We start from the raw sequence: 22,987 nt of genomic DNA, 5'->3' as shown, positions 1-22,987 counted from the left end.
CAGCTTAAGTGTGCATTTTAAATATTTAGAGACGCAAGAGTACTTGAAAATGGCAAGCTGTTGTTTTTTTCATGAAACATATTTACTAAATATGTAAAGATGGTATGTCCGGACTAAAATGTTGTATTTTATGAATATTACACGTTTTCATTTCTAGAACAGTTTCCTTTTCCACAATGAAACCTGACGTTTAATTGCAGGTTTGTGTATTGCTACACAAAACTGTCAACTTCATCATTGTAGGCAAAATTGATTGAATTTCTAAATAGGTCAAGCTAATATGATTGATAATCCCAACTGCTCCCTAAAACAAGATCTTTGTTTTCTGTCCATCGTCCAAGCCTGTTAGGTTTCCATAACCTGATTGAGACCACTGTTGCTTACGTCTGTCTCTCACTGCTGATTCTGTGCTAAAATTGTTGAATGAAAGTATTTATTTTATGTTTCCAACCTGGCCCCTTCCAAGGATATTCTCAGTCATAACGTTCAATGTGAAATATCCAGAGAAGGGCCAGACTTGAATAATGACGGGAAAAGGAGTGGAGAAGTAAAATGGTGGTCTGAAAATTCATTTGCATGTGAGATTGTGTAGCTGAGCTGTCTGCCATTTTTTGACATATTAAGGGAACCGTGAAACTTTTCCCACTACTTTTCAACATTTTTGGGAGGCTGGGAAACCTCAACACTCTAGGGGAGGGTAAGTCTTGTTTGATTCACCATGAAAGTACTGTACTATTTCTTGAAAGCGTTTCATAATCTATATCTTTAAGAAAAGTGTATGCAAGTTGTCCTGTTAAATGTACTAAATGGCCCCATGTATTCTTCTCTTTGCCAGGGGTGGGGAGTGGAGGCAGCCCAACATGGAGGAAGTCGAGATTGGTCGACTCACTAGATTGTTCAGTGCACTTGGGGTTTGGTGCTTACAACCCCCCCCCCCCCCCCCAATCCCCACCCCTAAACTTCAAAGCTCGCTGCTTAGTTACAAATGTGTTGACACAGTCCCTGCTTTGAATTCTGCCCTTGTTTTCCTCCAAGCTTCAGCAATCACGTCTCAGCACTTGTTAGCAATCAAATATACTGAGCCTCCAATTCAACAGTGAAGTGCTCCAAGCTCATTTTCAGCCACTAACAGGGACAGGGAGTGCTGATATTGTAGCAGACAACTTGAAAGCTGCAGCAATCACAGTGGAAAGCAGAAAGCGAGACATATTGCATTTCAGCTGTTGACCAAGACTCATCTGATGCCTTTCTAAATAACCTTCAGATACAAATTGTGAGCTTCTGCATATCACAGGGAACATGTCTACTTGGTTTGTGTTTTACTCTTAAAGGATCTACACTAGGATGAAGGAAAGGAACGAATTCAGGTCGGAGTTGTGCATACTTAATATTTATAATTTATTATGGGTACTCTCATTTAAGGCTCTTTCTTATTACAGATTTCGTTTTTCTTTTTCTTTGAGGATAAGGGGCCCTGTTACCTAAGTGAACAAAGCTGACAGCATGCCGGTTTTATCCCTGGGGCAGTTTGGGTACTACTTAAGTCACTACATCGTTTACATCGTCTCTTTTGCCATTATATCTCTTTTATCCACCTACCTAGCCAGAGCTTATTTTTTACTTAAAAAAAAGTAACCGGTTATTTCGTAGGCGCACATACATGATACAAAATGATGCGCTACTGAGGCTGCTTTCTCACACCTTACCTTGACATTTACAAAGCCAATATGTCCCAAAGGCATGACCTATTGGCTTTGCCAATGCTTGTTTGCATCTGCATGGGCATTCTAGTATTTTATTGGGCGCAGTCCAGTTCCGGCTGTACCCAGCACAATTCTGCACATGAGGTTCGTATTACAAAATATATTGGAGATTTTTAACCAGGATTAATATTCTGTGCCATTTCCTGGGAGGCCCACCTCAATTAGCAATCACACATGATATGTGAATCCTTAAAGTGCAGGGTGTTCACTGAACGACACAGACAGGGTTTATATTACGAAATTACTCAGTACTGAATACGACGTTGTCTTGTCTAAACTGCAGAAATATTATTTTTATGTATTTGTGTCGTTCTATAAAATAATCCAGCTAACTGAGATTTGCAACCTTGCCTTCCAAATTGCTCTATTGTTGTTCCTAATCTCAGTGTCTCTAGGAGCACACACTGAACTGCATCGCTTCGTATTTAACTTTTCATGCGGGGAAAGGGCGAACACATCAGAGAAGACATTTTAATTGGCAAGGAGACTTACAATCGAAAATGTTAAAACAAATTGGTCAATGAAGGAAATGCCCCTCTGAATAAAGAGAATCACAGGCTAACTGAAATAACTGAGAGAAAACCATCCATGCTGTAAGATTATTATAATACTGAAAATCTTCCTTGAGAGACAGTCATTTTTATACTAACAGAGCACCTCTGGGGAAAGAATGCCGTGGAGCTTTTTTCAAGAATAGAGAAAGGATTTTTAGCACTCCAAGTAAAATATAGATTTCCCACCAGCAGCGGATGTATGACGTTACAACGCATGCTTTTACAACGCATGCTGTTACAACGAAAGTTTTACAATGCATGCGATGTTACAACGCATGCTTTTACAACGCAAGTCTTTACATCGACATACACTAGATGGCGTGCTGACATTAGAAATGTGTAATTTACTATTCTAACTCCAGTCCACGTTGCAGTAGGGAAGGTGTTTGGATAGTAAACTACACTATTTCTAATGTTAGCACGCCATCTAGTGCAAGTCGATGTAAAGACTTGCGTTGTAAAAGCATGCGTTGTAACATCGCATGCGTTGTAAAAGTTTCGTTGTAATGGTAGTGCGGTGTAAAAGTTGCATTGTAAAGGTTGTTCCCCCCAGCAGCACATCCTTTCACTGTAATTCTGTTCAGCCACTAGGTGTTCTCCTGCCTTGACCGGTCAAGGTTGTAGACTGATCAATATTCATACTGCTTATGTGCTCTAACACTAACTAGCCACTTCTGGGTCAATGGTCATACTTCTCGTGCCCACTAGCATCGACCGACAGCCTGAGAAGAAATTCACACTGCTAGAGCTCTACCACGCTCAAAAGGTGCTTCAATCACACTATTCAATTAAATGGAATTTATGCACGTCACAAACATGTCATACAATTTACCTTCAGAAATGCAGACACCCAGCGCATGTTTACGTCATCTACACAATGCACACTCACTATTTAAATGCTCCATTTGTACTCACAAATTTAGGCTCACCCTATTCATACTCACATCATTTCTACCCACGCTGCTTACGAAACACACGAATCAGAAAAACATGCACGGTGGGTAAGAAAAACCAACAGGCAAGAAAGAGAGAGCATTGGGAGCTGAGAGTGGGCAGAAGCACACAGGCAAGAAAGCAACACGAGTGGTGGGATTGCATGAGTGCAAGTACATGATGGAAGAGGAATGGGAGTAACACATGAGCGAGAGAGAGCAAGTGCAGAGATAAGAGAAGTATACCAGGGAGATAGCTAGAAAATACTAGCACTCTCGTAGAGTGTGTAAACAAAAATTAAAAAAGCAGCCCCTAAAAAAAGTGACCAGTGTAAGCACACAGTAATTGTTCAACATCTAGGAGAGGGACAATCACAAGAAGATGAAAGAAAATCCACACATGGTAACAAATAAAAAGCAAGCACATGAGAGTGACAATCAAGCCAACGTATGGTAACTGATGGGCGTGTTCTTAGCCCACTGTTAGCTCACAATAGGTCATGCAACAGACAAGGCTAGCGCTGTTTAGTAGGTGAGACCTAAAAAGCAATCTTTGGAAGACAGCGTCAATGTTCTTCTCACTTTTGTTTTTGTTCTCTTAAATTTGTCGAATTTGAACAAAATCACAAGGGCAGGTGGGTTTTACAAGTGGATCACTGACAAAATATCGACGGACCAAATATTGACCTACAAGAATATCGAGTACAGAATATCGATGGACGGAATATCGACATCCTATCTCTACAAAGGTAAGTAGAAAAATATCGATACCAAAATATCGTTGTTTAAAATATCGTTGTTTAAAATATCATTTTTTTAAATGTCTTAAAAATAATATAACATTAATTAAATAATAAATATAATTAATAAAAATATAGTTAGAATTATTTAAAAAAGTTAAAAATGTGTTGGATAGCGGGTGGGTAAAAATTACTATTCCCACTCCAGCAAATGCAACAGTAGGGAAAGTGTTGGATAGCGGAGAGGTATAAATTAATATTGCCACTCCAACAAGTGTAACAGGAGGGAAAGTGTTGGATAGTGGAGGGGTAACATTTACTATTCCTACTCCAATCAGTGCAACAGTAGGGAAAGTGTCGGATGGTGGGTAAAAATTACTATTCCCACTCTAGTGAGTGCAACAGTAGGGAAAGTGTTGGATAGCGGGGATGTAAAAATGCATATTCCCACTCCAACGAGTGTAACAGTAAGGAAAATATTGGATAGCGGGTGGATAAAAATGACTATTACCACTCCAACAAGTGTAACAGTAGGGAAAGTGTTGGCTAGCAGAACGGTAAAAATTACTATTCCCACTCCAGTAATTGCAACAGTAGGGACAGTGTTGGATAGCGGGTAAATACAAATTACTATTCCCACTCCAGGGAGTGCAATAGTAGAGAAAGTGTTGGATAGCGGGTGTGAAAAAATTACTATTCCCACTCTAGTGAGTGCAACAGTAGGGAAAGTATTGAATAGCGAGGGGGGGGTAAAAATTACTATTCTCAATCCAGTGAGTGCAACAGTAGGAAAAGCATTGGATAGCTGGTGGGTAAAAATTACAATTCCCACTCCAACAAGTGCAACAGTAGGGAAAGTGTTGGATAGCGGGTGGGAATAATATACTATTCCCACTCCACCAAGTGTAACGGTAGGGAAAGTGTTGGATAGCGTAGGGGACTAATTTATTATTCCCACTTCAGCAAATGCAACAGTAGGAAAAGTGTTGGATAGCGGAGGGGAATAATTTAGTATTCCCACTCCTGCAAAGTAATTAACATCAATTGGGAAATACAAAAATAATTTACCTCCCACCATATTCCCCTATAAACAACACCACCAATATTGAAAAATAATACCCAATTAACAAAATGTATTAACAATTAATTAAGTAATAAATAACAATTAACAAGCAATTTAAAAACCATCACAAATAAATTATAGCACACAATTAACACTATAAAATAACTTTAAATAAATATTATATAAAAAAATAATAAAAATTAAATTACTTCCCACCCTACTCCCCTATCAACCCACAACCTACTCCTAAAAATTACACAATTAACATATTTACCAATTCATTAATAATAATTAATAGCCAATGAATAATGAATTAATAAATAAACAATTTACACAATTAACAATAGAAAATATTACTTACCTGCATAAATATTAATTAATAAATGTATTACTTAATTAATCATAATTAAATTACTTCCCACCCTACTCCCCTATAAAACCACAACCTGCTCCTAAGTAAATTACACAATTAACATAGTTACCAATCAATTATTAAGTATTAATAACCAATTAAAAATGAATTCATAACAAATAATTAACCCAATTAACAATATAAATTATTAAATACAAACATTTTAAATAATACATTATTAATTAATTAATTAATTTCAATTAAATTACTTCCCACCCTATTCCCCTATAAACCCGCAACCCGCTACGGAACTAAAACACAATATATATATTTTTTTAAATTAATAACTTCTAAACAATTATTAATTTATGTATTATAATTAAATTACTTCCCACCCTTTTGCCCTATAAACCCACAACCCACTACAGAACTAAAATACGCAAAAAATTAATTACTTGTATAAAATTCAAACATACATTAGAAAAATAAGCTATACTTTTAACACGTATACTAACATACAGACACCGAAAAGAAAATCGATATTATAAACAACGATATTTTTACTTACGATATTACTAACTTCGATATTGAGTAAAACGATATTTCTTACCTGCACATCGATATTCTTGTTAACGATATTCTTGCAGGTCGATATTCTGTCACATCGAAATTTAAACATCGATATTATGGCATATCGATATTTAAAATTCAATATTATGGTGCCGATTCCGATCCTGTAAAACCCGGGTACGAATGGTCGTACGGAGCGTTTTCTCCGTCCGACTTGTACCCGGGAAAAACACCTTACAAACTCGCAATTACGATTCGCACAGAAATACCATTTCCATACGAGTCGTACAAAACAACGACCGGCAAAAAAATACATACAAATCTGAATCTGGACGGCGCATACATGACGTCCGGACGGAGTCAGGCAGCGTTTTACGGACCAGCAAGTACGATTCGTACCCACGTCACTCCGCACGTAGCATTTTTTACGGGAGCCAAAAACTGCAGGGAAATTGAGGACAACGCGAAGAAGGAGCACCGGTACGCGACGGACAGCGATGGACCCCAACCTACGCGTCATCCCGGCCCTCATAGCCTACGACCTCGTGTTCAGAAACGGACGCAGATGCCGCAGAAGGTCAGAACAACCCCCATGGGCAAAGGGGGGGGGGGTGCAAGGGGCATGAAACATAACCCACACCCCACAAAAAACAAATATATCCTGCACATTAATTACCTCCTTGGTCTGGTCACTTCGGGGGGCGTGTCCACCAATCCCACGTCCCGCCACAGCGGAAGTGGACGTGGACCCATACCCGTCACCACCACAATGGTGGTACGGGACGTACCCACGCCCCTCAGAGCGTGGGTACGGTCCGCACCACCATTGCAGTGGTGATGTAGGGGTACGGGTGTACAGACCGTACCCACGCACCCAGAGCGTGGGTACGTTCCGTACACGCGTACCCCTACATCACCACTACAATGGTGGTACGGACCGTACCCCCGCCCCCCAGAGCGTGGGTACGGGCCGTACCATGCGTACCCCTACGTCACCGCCACAATGGTGGTACGGCCCGTACCCACGCTCCCCAGAGCGTGGGTACGGGCCGTACTACGTGTACCCCTACGTCACCGCCACAATGGTGGTACGGCCCGTACCCACGCCCCCAGAGCATGGGTACGGACCGTACCACGCGTACCCCTACGTCACAACCACAATGGTGGTACGGACCGTACCCACGCTCCCCAGAGCGTGGGTACGGGCCGTACTACGTGTACCCTTACGTCACCGCCACAATGGTGGTATGGCCCGTACCCACGCCCCCAGAGCATGGGTACGGACCATACCACGCGTACCCCTACGTCACCGCCACAATGGTGGTACGGCCCGTACCCACGCTCCCCAGAGCGTGGGTACGGGCCATACCACGCGTACCCCTAAGTAACCTCCACAATGGTGGTACGGCCCGTACCCACACCCCCAGAGCATGGGTACGGGCCGTACCATGCGTACCCCTACAGCCCCATTACATGATGGATACAAGGCGTACACACGCCACGGATGTAGGTGTATGGCTTGGTGCAGCATATCAGCTGTAAATTGGGGGTGGTGTATGCCCAGGACAGCAGTGTACCACAGCAAGGGCGCAAGTGGGTGGGTGGGTGCAGAGGAATACCAGCAATGGACAGGGACATGTGAGGGGTGGCTGCCCATCACTCCCAGCAGTGGACAGAGACATGGGGGTGGGTGCAGAGGAATACCAGCAGTGGACACAGACATGGGGGTGGGTGCAGAGGAATACCAGCAGTGGACAGGGACATGTGAGGGGTGGGTGCCCATCACTCCCAGCAGTGGACAGAGACATGGGGGTGGGTGCCCATCACTCCCAGCAGTGGACAGAGACATGGGGGTGGGTGCAGAGGACTCCCAGCAGTGGACAGAGACATGGGGGGTGTACATCATTATCAGATGACCACAACTCCATGGGTGTATGTACGTATTCCTAACTTTGGACAATGATGATAGTGCCATAACAACACATCACTGACAGCAGTGTCCCACTCCCAGGAGGATGGATGTCTTTCCCCCACTGCATGACACACCACATGTGGGTGTGAGGACAAATAACACATGCATACCCACCCCTGGCAGATGCAGCACAATACACACACTGAGATCATGCCACAAGACTGTATATTCATGTCACTGCCTAATAAACTAAAAGAGCCAAAGAGAACACACACTGCCACGCACATCCCAGGACTGATAGGAATGTTCAGGTGCTGGGCCAGCCACCAAGATGTTGTCTGTCATGGAAGGAATAGGGTGGAGTTCCCACAGATACAATGCCCACAATTGTGAGTCAGGTGTTCAAATACCCAGCAGAACAAGTACCATATGTGTACCAGGCTGGGATTACACACATGCATTGTGCGGAAAAGGGACAATTTATCCATGAAGGCATGGCAAAATACTCTATATACAAGTACAGTGAGCACCAAGGATGGCGATGGCACTGACGATGCAGCCGGAGACATTGCTGAGCAGGCATGGCCAGAGTTGAAGGGATCCATCACCAGCAAAGGAAATGTAGACACAGGGCAACACAACAATTGTGCAACCCTCTGCAGGGCAGATGTCAGGTGCCACAGAGGAAGGAACACTCCTAGGGACAATGTCTCCAAACATAAAGAGCAGACACAACCAAAATTCTTTGCAGGGACCTTGTGAGGGCACGCAGATACCAGGTTCCACCCCATGAGATGCAGACTACAACATGTCCATGAAACATAACACATTCACACAACCCCAACTCCTGGAGCCTCAGCATCAACACCAATACATGAAATGCAAGACTTTCAAAACGGAAAACAAAATGTTTTATTCAGCATGAAAAAATAAGATGTAGTAAAGAACACTATGTACAAAGGCCAATGGCCAGTCTAGATATGAAGTCCTTGGGGGGGACACATGGCCACGCGTCTCCCCTAGCGTGCCTGCACATACTACACCTCTGGTTCAGCGACTGGGGGGGGCATCATGTGGGGAAGGACCAGGCACCGCAGGGACAGGAGTGGGAAGGGTAGGTGTGGTGGGTGCAGGGACGGACAACTCCACCACAGGGGTGGGGCAGCGCCAAAGGTGGAGGTGAGCTCGGCGCTGCACACTTCTGCCAGCTCTTCAAGCATCTCCCCTGCACCCGGAGAAACAACAGGCCCCAAGGAAGGGGAGGGTAGGAGGGATGGGTTGCAGCGCTACTGGGGGAGGTGGTGGACAGGCTGGGGGACTTAACTCCCCTACCCGTGGAGTGCCTTGACCGTTTCCGGCCAGGTGAACTAGTGGGGCTGAGGCCCAGCCCAGCAAAGTAGGCCTCCTTCTCCGAATCTGGGGCAGGGGAGCCAAGGGGAGTGACATCGGAGGGACTGGGGAGTGAGTCATGTGGATGAGGACTGTGGCTGCGTGCCTGCCTGTGTGCCCCAGACCCAGTGGGTGTGTCTGCTTCCCCCTGAGTGTGCGTGTCAGGAGGTGTGCGCTTGCCCTTACGTGGTGGTGTGCTGCTTGTGTCTGGTGGGGTGCGTGTGTGTGGATGTCTTGGTGTGCTTGGGACAGGCATGGGTGTGGGACTTGTGGATGGGGCAGGGGGGAGGCAGCGCTGCAGGTGACTCACTACTGCCGACAGTGACGAGTCCAGGGACCTCAGCAACTTCCGTTGGTCAGACATCGCTGATGACATGCCCTCCATGTACGACACCATCTGGGTCAGCAGTCTGGTGTGGCCATGGAGGACAGTCAGGATCGATGTCTGCCCAACTTGCAACTGCCGCTGAATGTCCACAGACTCGGCAGTGAGGGCAGCAGGGGGGACAGGGGCAGGGGGTGCAGTGCCTGGCACGAAGGAGACACAGTGTGGCCTAGCATGGACAGAAGGGACCCGAGCAAGTGGGAGGGCGGTGATGGGAATGGAGGGGGTGGCGAGAGATGTACTGCTGCTTTCAGCTGTGGGAGCAGCCTCCGCCCCCTCTGGGAGCTCAGCCTCAGACCCGTCTGCCTCGTAGTCAGTGTTGGTACTGGGCGGGTCCTCCGCCTCACTCCCCTCGCCCTCCGTGCCACTAGATTCCACCGACTCCTCAGCAGTGGTGGCACCACTGCTCGATCCCTCCTCCACGTCCGTGCCGGTGTCTCCCTCGGTGTCCTCCGATGATGCTGTGGGCAAGGTGAAGAGACAGGAAAAAATCAGTCACCTGTATACATCTGACACATGAGTCCAAACAAAATAGGCAACAGTGCATATCAGGAAAGGCATCATGAGTAACATCTAGGATACTCCCCACATATGTAAGCCCTGCACTCCCCAGTTGGTTGACCCACCATGCCACTTGGAAACAATGAAAATTAGGACCCAACAGCAAATAACTTGAAATCACAAGATCATGAGAAGCTAGTGTCTGGGATCAGTTGAGCACAGCAAGACTATGAAGGCATGCTACCTCTTGTTCACTGTGAACCAAACAGTATTGTCGCACCCAAGGCCAAATACCACATGCCAATGCAGAAGGTGTCCCCACACTCAGAGACCTGTGAGTACTTTTGACACCCCAAAGAAATACATTGTGACTCCTGGAGAATCACAACCCTTTACACAATGGACATGTCTAGCATGTGTGAATCTGGCACTCTGTGAACACAACACACATGTGTCTGTATAGCAGAAGTCACACAAGGAGGTGCACACCAAACTACATGTACACAGTCATTGTCTGAGCTGCCAGACTCATTCAAATCAGCCAATGTTAGGCAGAAGGCTCGTAGGTTGGTATCAGCAACAACCAAGGACTAACCCAAATGTTACCACACTGTGGGAACATGTATATGTATGAACTCCAAACAAGTTTTGTACAAACTGTGCCTTACTTTAAAATGTGCCAGCGTGTCCCTGGAAAGTGTAAAGGTGGTGTCTTGTGCACTTCCTTGGGAGACATCTGTCATCCAGGCACATCATTGTCCTTCACAACAAAACAACAAGGTCAAGCATATGACACATTGAGACATGTTGACAGGTGTAGTGAGTGCCAATGGACATTTTCACCAAAGTAACAACTTGAATAATGTCATTTGTCACATGGCTACCCTTCACCTCATCACACAGTTGGCTACACATATGACCTACTGACTGTCATTTGGAGTGGCACACATGTCCACACCCAGGACAATGCATAAGCTAATGGGCCTGCAATTGTTTAGCAAAAAAGCCTAGCTGTACTGTGGGTACCCCCTCATGGCAAGCCAGAATGTACCCACAGATGTCAGCACACAAAGTCACAACTGTGTAGCATCTGAACCACATACAGGTGCCAAAAATGTACAAGCAGGATACATGATTGTCAAAAACTGACACAGGCAATGAAGCACGAACATTAAGCACTGGCCAACATCACAGGGGCATTGCACGATGACTTTCTGTACTGCGAATCATCATACACAAGTCAGAACTGGCAATGAAACATCAGGGTTGAACATGTACACCCCTCCCGCACACACCCACCCATACCTGAGTCAATGTGACTGATACCGATCAAGAAGTGACACCTCTTATTCAGGGTTACAATAACTGTGCTTGAAAACTAGCTTCATTAACACGACATCACCTTGTAGGGCAGGCAAAACATATTGGTCACAAACAAACATCAACAGATTGTTGTGAATAGCCACACAGGCACTGCCCAGTGTGAGTATGCACAAGCAAACTGGTGTATCCCTGTCCAGTGGGCAAATGTATCACACATGTGAAAAATACTACCTAGGCCAGGAAACAATGCCACAGAGGCAGAGCCATGCTAAACCCACAGTGAATGTGCACAGTGTTGGATAACACATGAGAAGGAGGGCAGGCTGTGTCAGGGGACTGTAGTGGGCACACGGCTCCATGGTCCTGGAATGAGCTGACTGTTACAGGAGCAACCGTCCCGGCACTATGCATATATCCCACTCATGCACATCATGTCTGAGGCCACAACATTGGTAATGCATGCTGCAAGTCTGTTCATTTGAACCCTCACACTCCTATGTTGAGACTCAGCATCAGTGCCAACAATTATGCACCCCCAAAGGACTGAACAGGACAGGGCACAGGCAGACCACCCCCACACATGATGCTGAAAGCAGTGTACACCTTGATAAACTGGCAGCCTAGATGATCATGTGCAATAGTGATAACACACAGACCAGGTAACACATGTCAAGGAGGGGAAGGGAGGAAGAACAGCACAGGTTGACTTGGGGGAACAGGATATGCACTGCACATATATAGCCTGGCAGTGTATCCAGGCGACTGAGCAGCTATAAAAGCTGGCGACACACAACAAACACACATGTACCTACCCCCTTCCTGCTGCTGTAACTCCTGTATCTGCCTATCCAGGTCAGGGAAGACCACCGCCAGGACACGCTTCATCTGGTGGGTCAGGTGCCGGCGTCCGCCATGCTTGCGAGGAGCCTCCTCCTTCAGCATGACCGGTGCGATCCTCCGGGTCCAGCACCGGATGTCCTGCCATCTCTTCCTCACTTGTGGCAGGCGCCGACTGCGACCCTCCACCGGTTGCACGGCCTTGACGGCCTCCTTCCAGATCTTCCCCTTCTGGTAGGCGGTTACCTGTGTGGATGACAAAGTGGGACAACATCACTACACCTGCACCATGTCACAGAGACACACATTTGAACATCTTTGATTTGTTGAACAGGGCATAGTATGCTGGCAAGTAATAGCACCTTAGTCATAGGGACTTTTTCCACTGGGGACGCACCAATGCACCACATGGCATAGTAAGTACACAGGTGGCATGAGGGGTGCGAAACAATCCCTGATCATGGCACACACTGTGCATCCCAAGCAACACAAGGCTGATGGACAGCACCGCAAAGCAGTCACATGCCCCAGGCCAATGACGAAACCTCAGCAGAGTATACAGACACACACAGGCACACATCAATCACCTGCCATTAGCAACAGCGGATGCAAACCTCACACTGCACATGTGCCACTTGCAGGGGGGGTCACAGGTGTGAGGCTAGCTCAGCAAGTCAGACACACAGCACGGCTTACTTCTCACATCAGATGGATTGAGCAGTTGCCTCCTCCATGCAGCTGTGGTGCAACACTCCACATAGACACTCACCCACATGACAAGAAACATTCACACACATCAATGTCCCGGGGGCGTACACATCATTTGGACACTCTCACCACTCTCACCACAGCTCCACTCAACTCTCACACACATCTGTGGGTGCAGTCACCTGTCACACCGGGGTGACCACTGAATCACCGCAGGACAATAGAACAAGAATGCCCAAGAGGATTAGGCTGGCTGAATGTGCCATGCACTTTGCAGTGAATGTCACAGTAAGCACAATGCAAGTGAGGAGTGCACACATGAACTACATCAAGCCCTGCATGAGAGACATAAGCCATCCACCCCCCCCGGGACCCACTCCAACCAACGTTGCATGTCTGTCACACCTGGACACAATGCCAGAAGTGACAAACACAATAAAGGTGCACAGGCAAAGGTAGTGGAGTCAGCACTCACCTGCTCCCCTGATCGACCATACAGCATGGGGTACCGTGGGAGGATCACATCCAGCAGGGCCTCGTTCTCCTCCTGGGTGAAAGGCTGGGCCCTCTCCACAGTCCTTGACATGGTGCCAGAGGGAGACAATACAGCAGCAGTGGTATCGACTGACATGTTGTGCAGGCAAGTGCCCTCCCATGGGTTCTGCCTGCCTTATATCTGCCTTGCTGGCCTATTTCATTTACAGGAGTACGGAGTGATTGGTCAGACTCATTTGCATCCTACGTTTCCCCCAATCCTTTAAACATACACCAGTGACAGCCTTCGCATCTTTCGATTTTGCAGCATCATGTCAAGTCAACAACCACTTTGCAACAATGTATAATGTGACCAACTGCTTTTTCCAGACCACATGATGTTAAGTTTTGAACTTGAAACTCGGTATCCATGACAACCAGCATGCATTTACGCCCTAATACTTGTCCCTCATGTGTCTCCATTGTAATTCTTAAATCCCCACACAGGTACGGCGCATTTCACACGTACCCCTAGGGCACCATCATTACAGTGATACGGGCCCTACTCACACGTGTACGGGCCGTACACGCGTGAGTATGTGCCTATCACTATAGTTGGAGGTACCGTAGGGCCTAGTGATACGGCACGTACTCACGCGTGTACGGCCCGTACACGCGTGAGTACGTGCCTATCACTATAGTTGGGGGTACCGTAGGGCCTAGTAATACGGCACGTACTCACGCGTGTACGGCCCGTACACGCGTGAGTACGTGCCGTACACGCGTGAGTACATGCCGTATCACTCGGACCTACAGTAACACAACTATAGTGATAGGCACGTACTCACGCGTGTACGGCAGGTACCCACGCATGAGTACGGGCCATACACACGCTCTCAGAGCGTATGTACTGCATTTCACAGCTTACACTGGTGATAGGAGGCGCACACGATAGGAATGGAGGTGTGAGACTCGCACAAGGCTGGACATCAAGTCATTGTCAGTGCAGTCCTTCATGTGCAAGGCCTAGGTGTGTCAGGCAGTGATGTGGCACATGTCTCCTCATGTTGTGGCACAATAGATGTGTGATGAGCTGTTTACACATGTCATGTGTGATGGGGCAATACGTGGCACACTTCCCCTTCACACTTTGCACATGTGTGCATGTACGACACACGTGTCAAGCACTGCATCACTGGTATGGCACAGTCAGCAACACCCGCAACTGTCCCCTGATGCCAGGTACACGGATAATTACACCTGACATGTGACTACCAGCGTGCCACGATGTGACTATGTCATGTGTGTGTCATGTGTTCCCATGAGCTTTCCGTTGGTGTTCTGTCAACTCCATCTGCTGTTGCAGCATCCAACATGTGTCTGTGTGCATATGTGCATGACACACATATACGCACACCATGCCACATGTGGACTCACACGTTACATGTGTCATGATGGTTTGAAGATGACTTCCTGACATGAGGCAATATCTGCGTTCTCTCAATGTCTGTGTCATCAGTTTTGGACATGTACCCCTTCATGGAAATGTGTGTTATCTGTCGTTTTTCAGATGACATGTGACCTGTGCGTCTAGACTCCCGCCAGCTGTCTGTATGAGATAACATCCTTCAAATGCTGATATGTGGATGTCTGTCACTCATGTAATGTGTCTGGCTTGTCACTTACACTGGCCCACAGCTATTTTAATGGCATGTCACGTCAACATTGCCATGCAACTATTGTGGCTGGCTCTTCGTAGGAGTATCACCTGGCTGGCCTACGTGTCATGGATGTATTGCACAGCACAGACTCTGTATTAAGCAGATGTGTATTAGCTGTTGAACATGTGCTCACCTCAGTGACTTTGGTGTGGTAATGTACTCACACTTCGTTATTCCTTCCAAATCTCTGCAGGGCATTGCCTCTCCCCAGACAAATGCCAGACCTGGATGCCATGCGTGAACATGACTGCATACGCAGATACCGCTTCTCGCAAGAGTTGATAGAGGACTTGACCCGCCGGCTTGCACCACACCTCCAACCACAACACAGGTATCCTACAGCTCTGACCCCCAAGATGAAGGTGATGGCAGCCCTACATTTGTTTGCCACCGGCACGTTTCAATTAACCATAGCTGATGTCGTTGGCATGTCCCAGACAATGTTCAGCCGTGTCCTGCATGATGTTTTAGAAGCCATGTTGGTGCACCTGGATGAATTCATCCATTTTCCCACTCGTGAGCAGTTGACAGGTGTCAAGGGTGAGTTCTATGCCCTGGGAGGGATGCCTCATGTAATTGCGGCCATTGATGGGACACATGTGGCTTTGGTACCACCACAGGCACAGGAGGTAGCCTATAGAAACAGAAAACCTTACCACTCCATAAATGCCCTTGTGGTGTGTCTTGCTAACATGCTGATTTCCCATGTCTGTTCCCGTTTTCGAGGGTCCGCACACGATGCATACATCATGAGGCGTAGCAGGGTGCCAGAAATGATGCTGCAGCTGCACGCGGAATGAGCATGTCTTGTTGGTGGGTATACTCTGTTAGTCCTGTGTTTTGCGCTATCTTTGTATCTTACGGCATCTCCTGACCCACTTCTTCACATGATGTTTCCATGTAGGGGACTCTGGCTATTCCAACATGCCATGGCTGATGACGCCTCTCCGCAACCCCAGAACAGCCGCAGAACACCGGTACAACGACACCCATGGGCAGACGAGGCGCGTGATTGAGAGGACGTTTGGACTCCTGAAGAGCCGATTCCGGTGCCTCCACAAGACCGGCGGCGCCCTCCCATATGCCCCGGTGAAGGTCTGCAAAATCTTCATTGTGTGCTGCATGCTGCACAACATGGCAGTGGAGAAGGTCGTGCCACTCATCCTTGATCCGGATGAGCAGGATCATCCACCCGTGGAGGATGAAGGGCTCGGGCACGGGGCAAGTGAGGATGAGGATGAGGATGAGGACATCCGGAGTCAGCTTATCCACAACTTCTTCTCATGATGGTGAGTCCCTGTGTCTGAGTGTGCACGCTTTGAGCCTTGTGTGGCATGTGTTGCAATGTGTGTGTCGAGCTGACTGTGTGCTAAGTGACTTGGAGGTGTGTTCTGATGTGTCATTCAAGTAATGATGTCATTCCACACATTTTAGCTGGGACACTAAATTTATTAAGGGCATGGTGACAACATCATTCCTGTAGAGTACATGTACATGTCTGCGGATTACTAGCTCTTCGCTGACTTGTTGTGTGTCTGTCCTCCCCAGGTTCTTGCGGCTGTCGTCTGCTCATGTCATCATTGCCCTGATGCTATTCCTCATGAGTATTGCAACGTGTGCTGGATCAGAGTTACATGCACAGACATGGTGAAAAGTCTTTTGGGGTAAGGAGTGCAGCAAGGCATTTTGTGGGTGGTACGTGTTTGTGATATGTGGGGACTGCTCCTGTGCATGTTGTGTTACCATGCATACATGTCGACTCACCATGGGCCACATGACGTGTTGCATGGCTCCCATGAATTGATAGTCACCCTTCCTGACAGTCATCTGTAATGGTTTGTGGATTCTGATGAAGGCATCAATGTGTGTAGTACATCCCTCAGGAACATACGGGATGCTAATGGTGGACATAGTGTGGGACATCCCCATATGAGGCTCAATGGGGAATTGTAGACTCTCCTTGTGCAGCAAGGGGTGTTAGGCTCAACCCCTTCACTTATGTGCCAGCTCAGTAGGATTTACCACATCTGTGTGTTGAAGGGGGTGTCCAGTGTAGGTCACACATGGTCAGCCAAATGACCTGTGAGTCTGTTCCTATTGATGCATTTCCCTTAGTGTGAGGCTGAGTAATAAAGGTGTTCGTCACACTCCAAGGTGCCTCATCTCTGTCAATGCAGGTCTCTTGCCACTTTGCATGCGGCATATCTGGCATAGTTGTTGAAGATTATGCATAGGAGTCCATGTGTCGTTTAGCAACATGCATGCAGTTGCTCATGGATTAGGCTCTCTATTGGGCATGAAGTACATGGTCGTGTATATTTTTGGGCATGTTGGTCCACACAATGGGCCATCAACAGCTGCTGATGATGTGTCTCCTGTGCGCAGGTCGGCCTTCAGTTTCCTGATCCGGTGTCATGCTTCTTTGGTGATTGTGCATGCATTGTCCCTGGGTGTGCCATGTGACACTGGACACTCCTTACTTTACACATGCGCCTGTTGCAGCTGTCCTTCTGACATCCTAGTGCTTGTGTGCCAATTCTGGCATTTTGCAAGGAGATGCCGCCTGCTTCTGCGGCCCCTGCAGCAAGGGCCCACAGAGTATCCAGATTTGGCTACACACACGCCTCCAAGATGCTCCTCACTTCCTCCCTCCACCCATTCATTTGGCTGTCCTCAGCTTGTCTATGCCACTGTTGCCGCCACGCGGTACCAAAGGCTGGACCATCAGCACATGCAAGGTGCACATTGCACCACCATCCTGTCCTTGCATAACCCACATCACACTACAGTCTGATGTAGCAGCCACACTCCAAGCTATGTCCATCCGCACATCTAACGCCAGCTGTCAGACATACCCTGGGCACACACACGACACCTTTGCATGCTGAGTGTGCAACTCCAACTGCCTACACTGCGCTGTCACACCAACCAGGTCACGTCCCTAATACTCCCCACCGGCTCTGTAGCCCAGCAAGGGCATGGGAGTGGGACTCAAGGCTTCAGCATGTAGTATGGTGTCATCGTCTGGGACATGGCACAGGTATCATCTCTCAGCATGTCAATCTACAGAGTGTCCAGGACCCCCCTCTCCACCATCACATATGCACAGCACCTCATCATCAGCTCGTATGACAGTGACAGCCAGGTGCTCCTCACCCTCCACAAAGACACAGACATTGGCAGTTCCATCATTCAAGTATGCATGAGATCCATTGATGAATGGCTGAACACGAGCCACCTGAGGCTGGACTTGTGCAGGACTGAGGTGATCATCTGAGGATTGTCCCCTTCCAGCTGGGTTAAGTGCTTGTGTCCCACCCGCAAGAGCCCAGCACAAGCACCCATTGGCCACACACACAAGATGGTGTGCATCATGTTTGGCTCGCTCACATTTGCCATGCTAGTCCACAGCATCTGTACCTCATGCTGCAACGCCCTCTGCATTATGCACATAATCCACAGATAGATCCACTCCAAGAAAAGACAGACCATCCCCCAGGTCCATTACAAAATCCATGTCAAATACTGCCCTGCCCTCTACGGAGCTACTACATCCAAACTCCCAGGAAACGTGTCCACATCCAGGGTGCATCTGCACACCTCAGCTTCAACAACCTGCGCCCCAGCCACCTCACCGTCCACCATAGATAGCTGCAATGGATCACTGTCTGCTGCAGGATGACCTCCACACTCCCCACCCACACTCAGGAGGCAGTCCACAACCCCGACCCCAAATCAACCTTGTACGTCTGTCATCCTAGATCCCGTTGGGCCATCTCCGTGCATCCAACCTTGCCCTGGCCACCGTTCTTCACATCCACCGTACTCCAGCATGCAGGACATTGTTCTCCCACCTGGCCATACATACCTGGGACTCCCTCCCCGGGAACCTCCACATGAGCCATGTCCTCTACGCCTTGATGATAATCTCCCAAATAGGTCTGTCCACACAGTTTAGCAAGCCCCCCCTCAGCAGCCGGAGGCCATCACAGGTGAGTGTTGTGCTCCATGCCTACATTGCATGATACCTTGTGACCCATGTGTGTCCTGTACCAGACTCTGATCCCAGGGTATGGATGGCTGGAGTTAGTTCAACACTCAGGCATAGTTTGACATTTCCACACACATATGTCGTTGAATAATGCAAAATAACAGGAACGTCTCATGACCAAAGTAATATTTATTTGCGGTGGGGTACGTGTATTGGTAGATGAAATTAGGTGCTCTACCGGGGGAATAGAATCCAAAGTTCACAGGGGAAGATGGTATCCTTGGCATTGAAAGTCATCAGAGTCCAGGGCACAGTGTTGGTCATCATTGGTCAGACTGTGACCAGCAAGTCCATGTGGCAGAGAATGTCATTGGATGAGGTGCTGCTGTTGCGCCAGAGGGCCAGGTGCCAGGCCAGGTGACCTGGGAGATGTGGATGGTCCGCTGACTCTCACGGTCTTTTCCGTGGATGACCCTCCTTCTTCCGGGGACCCTCAGATGCAGGCCTTGACGATGCTTGGGACGCTCCGTCAGACAAATCCTCCTCCTCCTCCTCCCTCCCTGTGTCTGGTGCTGGTCTATGCCTGGTGGCACAGGGAGGGTTGCCCATGCTTTGGGTGAACTGACGGAGTGATTGGCTCATGTCCCTGTGCACCGCCAGGAGCTCAGCCAGTCTTTCCTCCATCCCTCCTTGGTGTTGATGACTGGCATGATGCTCGACCTGCAGGTTCTTTATCTCATAGAGGGTCCCCTGCATCTCTGAGAGTCTCGACACGACCTGGTTGATGCCTCTGTGTCACACCGGTATGAGTCCAGGATGTTGCGTATGTGTGACATACCGGTGTCCTGAGCTGGCTGGTCAGGTTCGTGCCTCCGCCTGCCTCCACTCCCACCACCCCTGCCCACTTGAGCCTGGCCTGCCTTGTGGGCACATCGGGTCTACGGGACCCCTGAGGGATGGCATTTGCAGGGTTGCCTGCCTCCTCCTGGGTGCCCGGAGAACCTTGTCCCTCCTGGTCAGACTGGCTCTGTTGTTCAGTGCGAGCAGGGCTCCTGGGTGTGTCCTGGGATGTGGCAGGAATGGGGCTGGTGGTTGGCACAGATGTACCTGACGCAGGTGCTGCAGGGGCTTGGGCACCAGAGGGTCCAGGTTGGTCGGGGTCATCCACGGAGTGGTGAGAGTCGTCGCTGCCGGTGGGATCATCTTCACGCGGAGCCTGGGACTGTGATTCTTCCCCCCCAGTGTTGGGGGGAGATCGTCGACGTTGCCCTGTGTGTGAGAGAGAGACAATGTTAATGGTGTTTCATGCGACAGCTATGTTTCATACATATTCAAGTTGACACAGTTCCTCCAGGTAGTTGGATGTGCCTAGCATTCCTCTCAATGTCCACTTGGGGATGGGTATGTTGCGGGGGACAGATTGGAATGTTCTCCTGAGTGTTTGACCTGTAGATTGTTGGCTATGATGCTTATTTGGCTATGGATCGGTCTTGTTGTGTCACATGTCCATTGTGGGAGTGTGTAAATCAATTGCCTGCCCCGGGGGTGTGTGCTGGTGTTAGGGGGGGGGGGGGTTGTGACCGGGCCTGCTGTTGTGTGTAGTGTAAGTTGTCATTGGGTCTCCCAGGTGATGTGTCTGTCCCCTCATGGTGCATGCTGGCATGACAGTGAGTGTGAGTTCCTGTGCTAGATACCTGTGCTTGTGGAGTTGGTGTTTGAGTGTACAGTGGTCCCAGGAGGGCCTTGTGCTGCATACAGCAGGGCCAAGTGTCAGCTACCTTGTCAGTACTTTGCCAGTCCCTGTGCATTGTGCATGGGTATGTACCTATGCCATATGGGCTGAGGGCATTGGTGTCTGCGTCTCATTTTCACAATGTGTTGTGTGGGGCCCACCCTCCCAGCCTCCCGGACATCCAGTCTTGTGTTTGTGGTTGTTGTAGCCTTGGACATGGCCTTGCCTTGATTTATGAAGGGTGCATGGAGACGTTAGTGGCATGAGCGTGGTTTTTGAGTGTGGTTGGGTGCGGTGAGTGCTTGGGGGAAGTTGCGTGCATTTGTTGTATATGTGGTGTGGACCCCATTGCCCCCATGTTACGTAAGTAGTTTGTGTACTCACCAGGCTCTGCGACTCCTTCGACTCCGTGTACTCCCACCGATGGTAGCAGGGCCATCACCTTCTCCTCCCAGGGATGGTAGTGTACGGGTCTGCGGGGTGGCCCACCTCCAGTGATGTTACTCTGGGCATACTCTTCGTTCATTTTCCTCTTGACCGCCCTGCGCAGATCGTACCACCTGGCTTGGCATTCATGCCTGGTCCTTCGGATGGGCGCAACAGCATTCACCTTATCGACAATCCTCTGCCACATAGCAGACTTTTCAGCTATGTTCTTCTGTCTGACCAATGTTCCAAACAGCTGTGGCTCGACTCTGATGACTTCGTTGACAAGGAGGTCCAGCTCCGCCGTTGTGAACTTTGGATTCTTGTCTGTGGGCATGGTGTGGGGTGTGGGTGTGGATGGTTGTGGGTGTGTGGGTGTGAATGTGACGGTGTGTGTGTGAATGTGAAGAGGGGGATGTTTGTGGAGGAGGTTGTGTGAAGGTGTGTGAGTGAAGGTGTAGTGAAGGTATGAGTAATGTGGAGTTGTTTCTCTGTGGGGTCTGGCAGCAGTGGGTCTGTTGCAAAGGCTCATGGGTTGTGTGTGTGGGCCCTTTTTATTGGTCCATTTTTGGGTGTGGCTGTGTTTGAATTTTGGTGGGTGTGTTATAAGAGGTGGTTGTTATTTGGGGCCTCTGTTTGCCTGTTTGGATGTGCCAGGTCAGTCATTGAGATGTATTTTGTCATGTAGATGTGTTTTGTGGTGTTGTGCGAGTCGAATTGACCCTCCTTGTGCTGTTTTACAGTGTCCTGGTTCTGTAAGAGTCTTTTTCGCGTAGGTACGATCCGTACATACGCGATGCTGGGTGAGGGTGCTGAGGTACGGTGTTGGAGTGCGGCACGTACATGCGGTGGGGGTAAGGTGCGTACATGCGGTGGGGGTACGGTGCGTACACGTGCGGGCCTAGGGTACGACGCGTACTGGTTGCTGGGCTGAGTGAACGCCAGTTACGAACACTTTTATGACTCACGAGTGGAGTTGAATAAGTGGAGCCTTGAAGGCGTGTATTCATCCGCAAGGACTCAAGGGGAAAGGTATGCCCATGGTGGGCAAGATCCTGAACTGTTTTTAATTGACAAACAGAGGTGCAGGGTGAAACGAACAGACCCCACGCCCTGAAGAAGTTGCCGTGAGTTTTGTCCAGTGGCAATGAAACATGTCGGCATTTTAATATATGAGCAATCACGCAGCTTAGAATAAAAAATGCAAGCCAGTGTGATTGAGCTCAAGTTTGGATATTAGTATATATCACTAAGGGGTTCAATATGGTGCACACACTGTAGCACAGTTCTTCTTTCTTTAATCACACACCTTAGCACCTATATAGTCAATTATTGTTTACCTTACACACATTTCTTGCTTTTGGAGTGTTGGTGGCTGATGATGAGATTTTGAGGTAGCAGGCGAGTACCATCCTGCTTAACCTTCTTTGGTGGCGCTACCGTGAGGCACCAACACTCCTACTCACTCTTTTTTCACCATATTTGGGTGTTGGAGACATTAGTATTAGACGCATTGATAGTCATCTTGCTTTACCTCATATGCATGATATTTTTCTTCCCTTTTCTTCTCTTGAGTGAACTACACCGACGAATAGCATAGATGAAAAAACGCTT

The sequence above is a fragment of the Triturus cristatus genome, chromosome 7, assembly GCF_964204655.1.
Source record: "Triturus cristatus chromosome 7, aTriCri1.1, whole genome shotgun sequence".
Taxonomy (NCBI): Eukaryota; Metazoa; Chordata; class Amphibia; order Caudata; family Salamandridae; genus Triturus; species Triturus cristatus.
The sequence above is the reverse complement of the archived record's forward strand: the minus strand, read 5'-3'. Positions refer to the sequence as shown.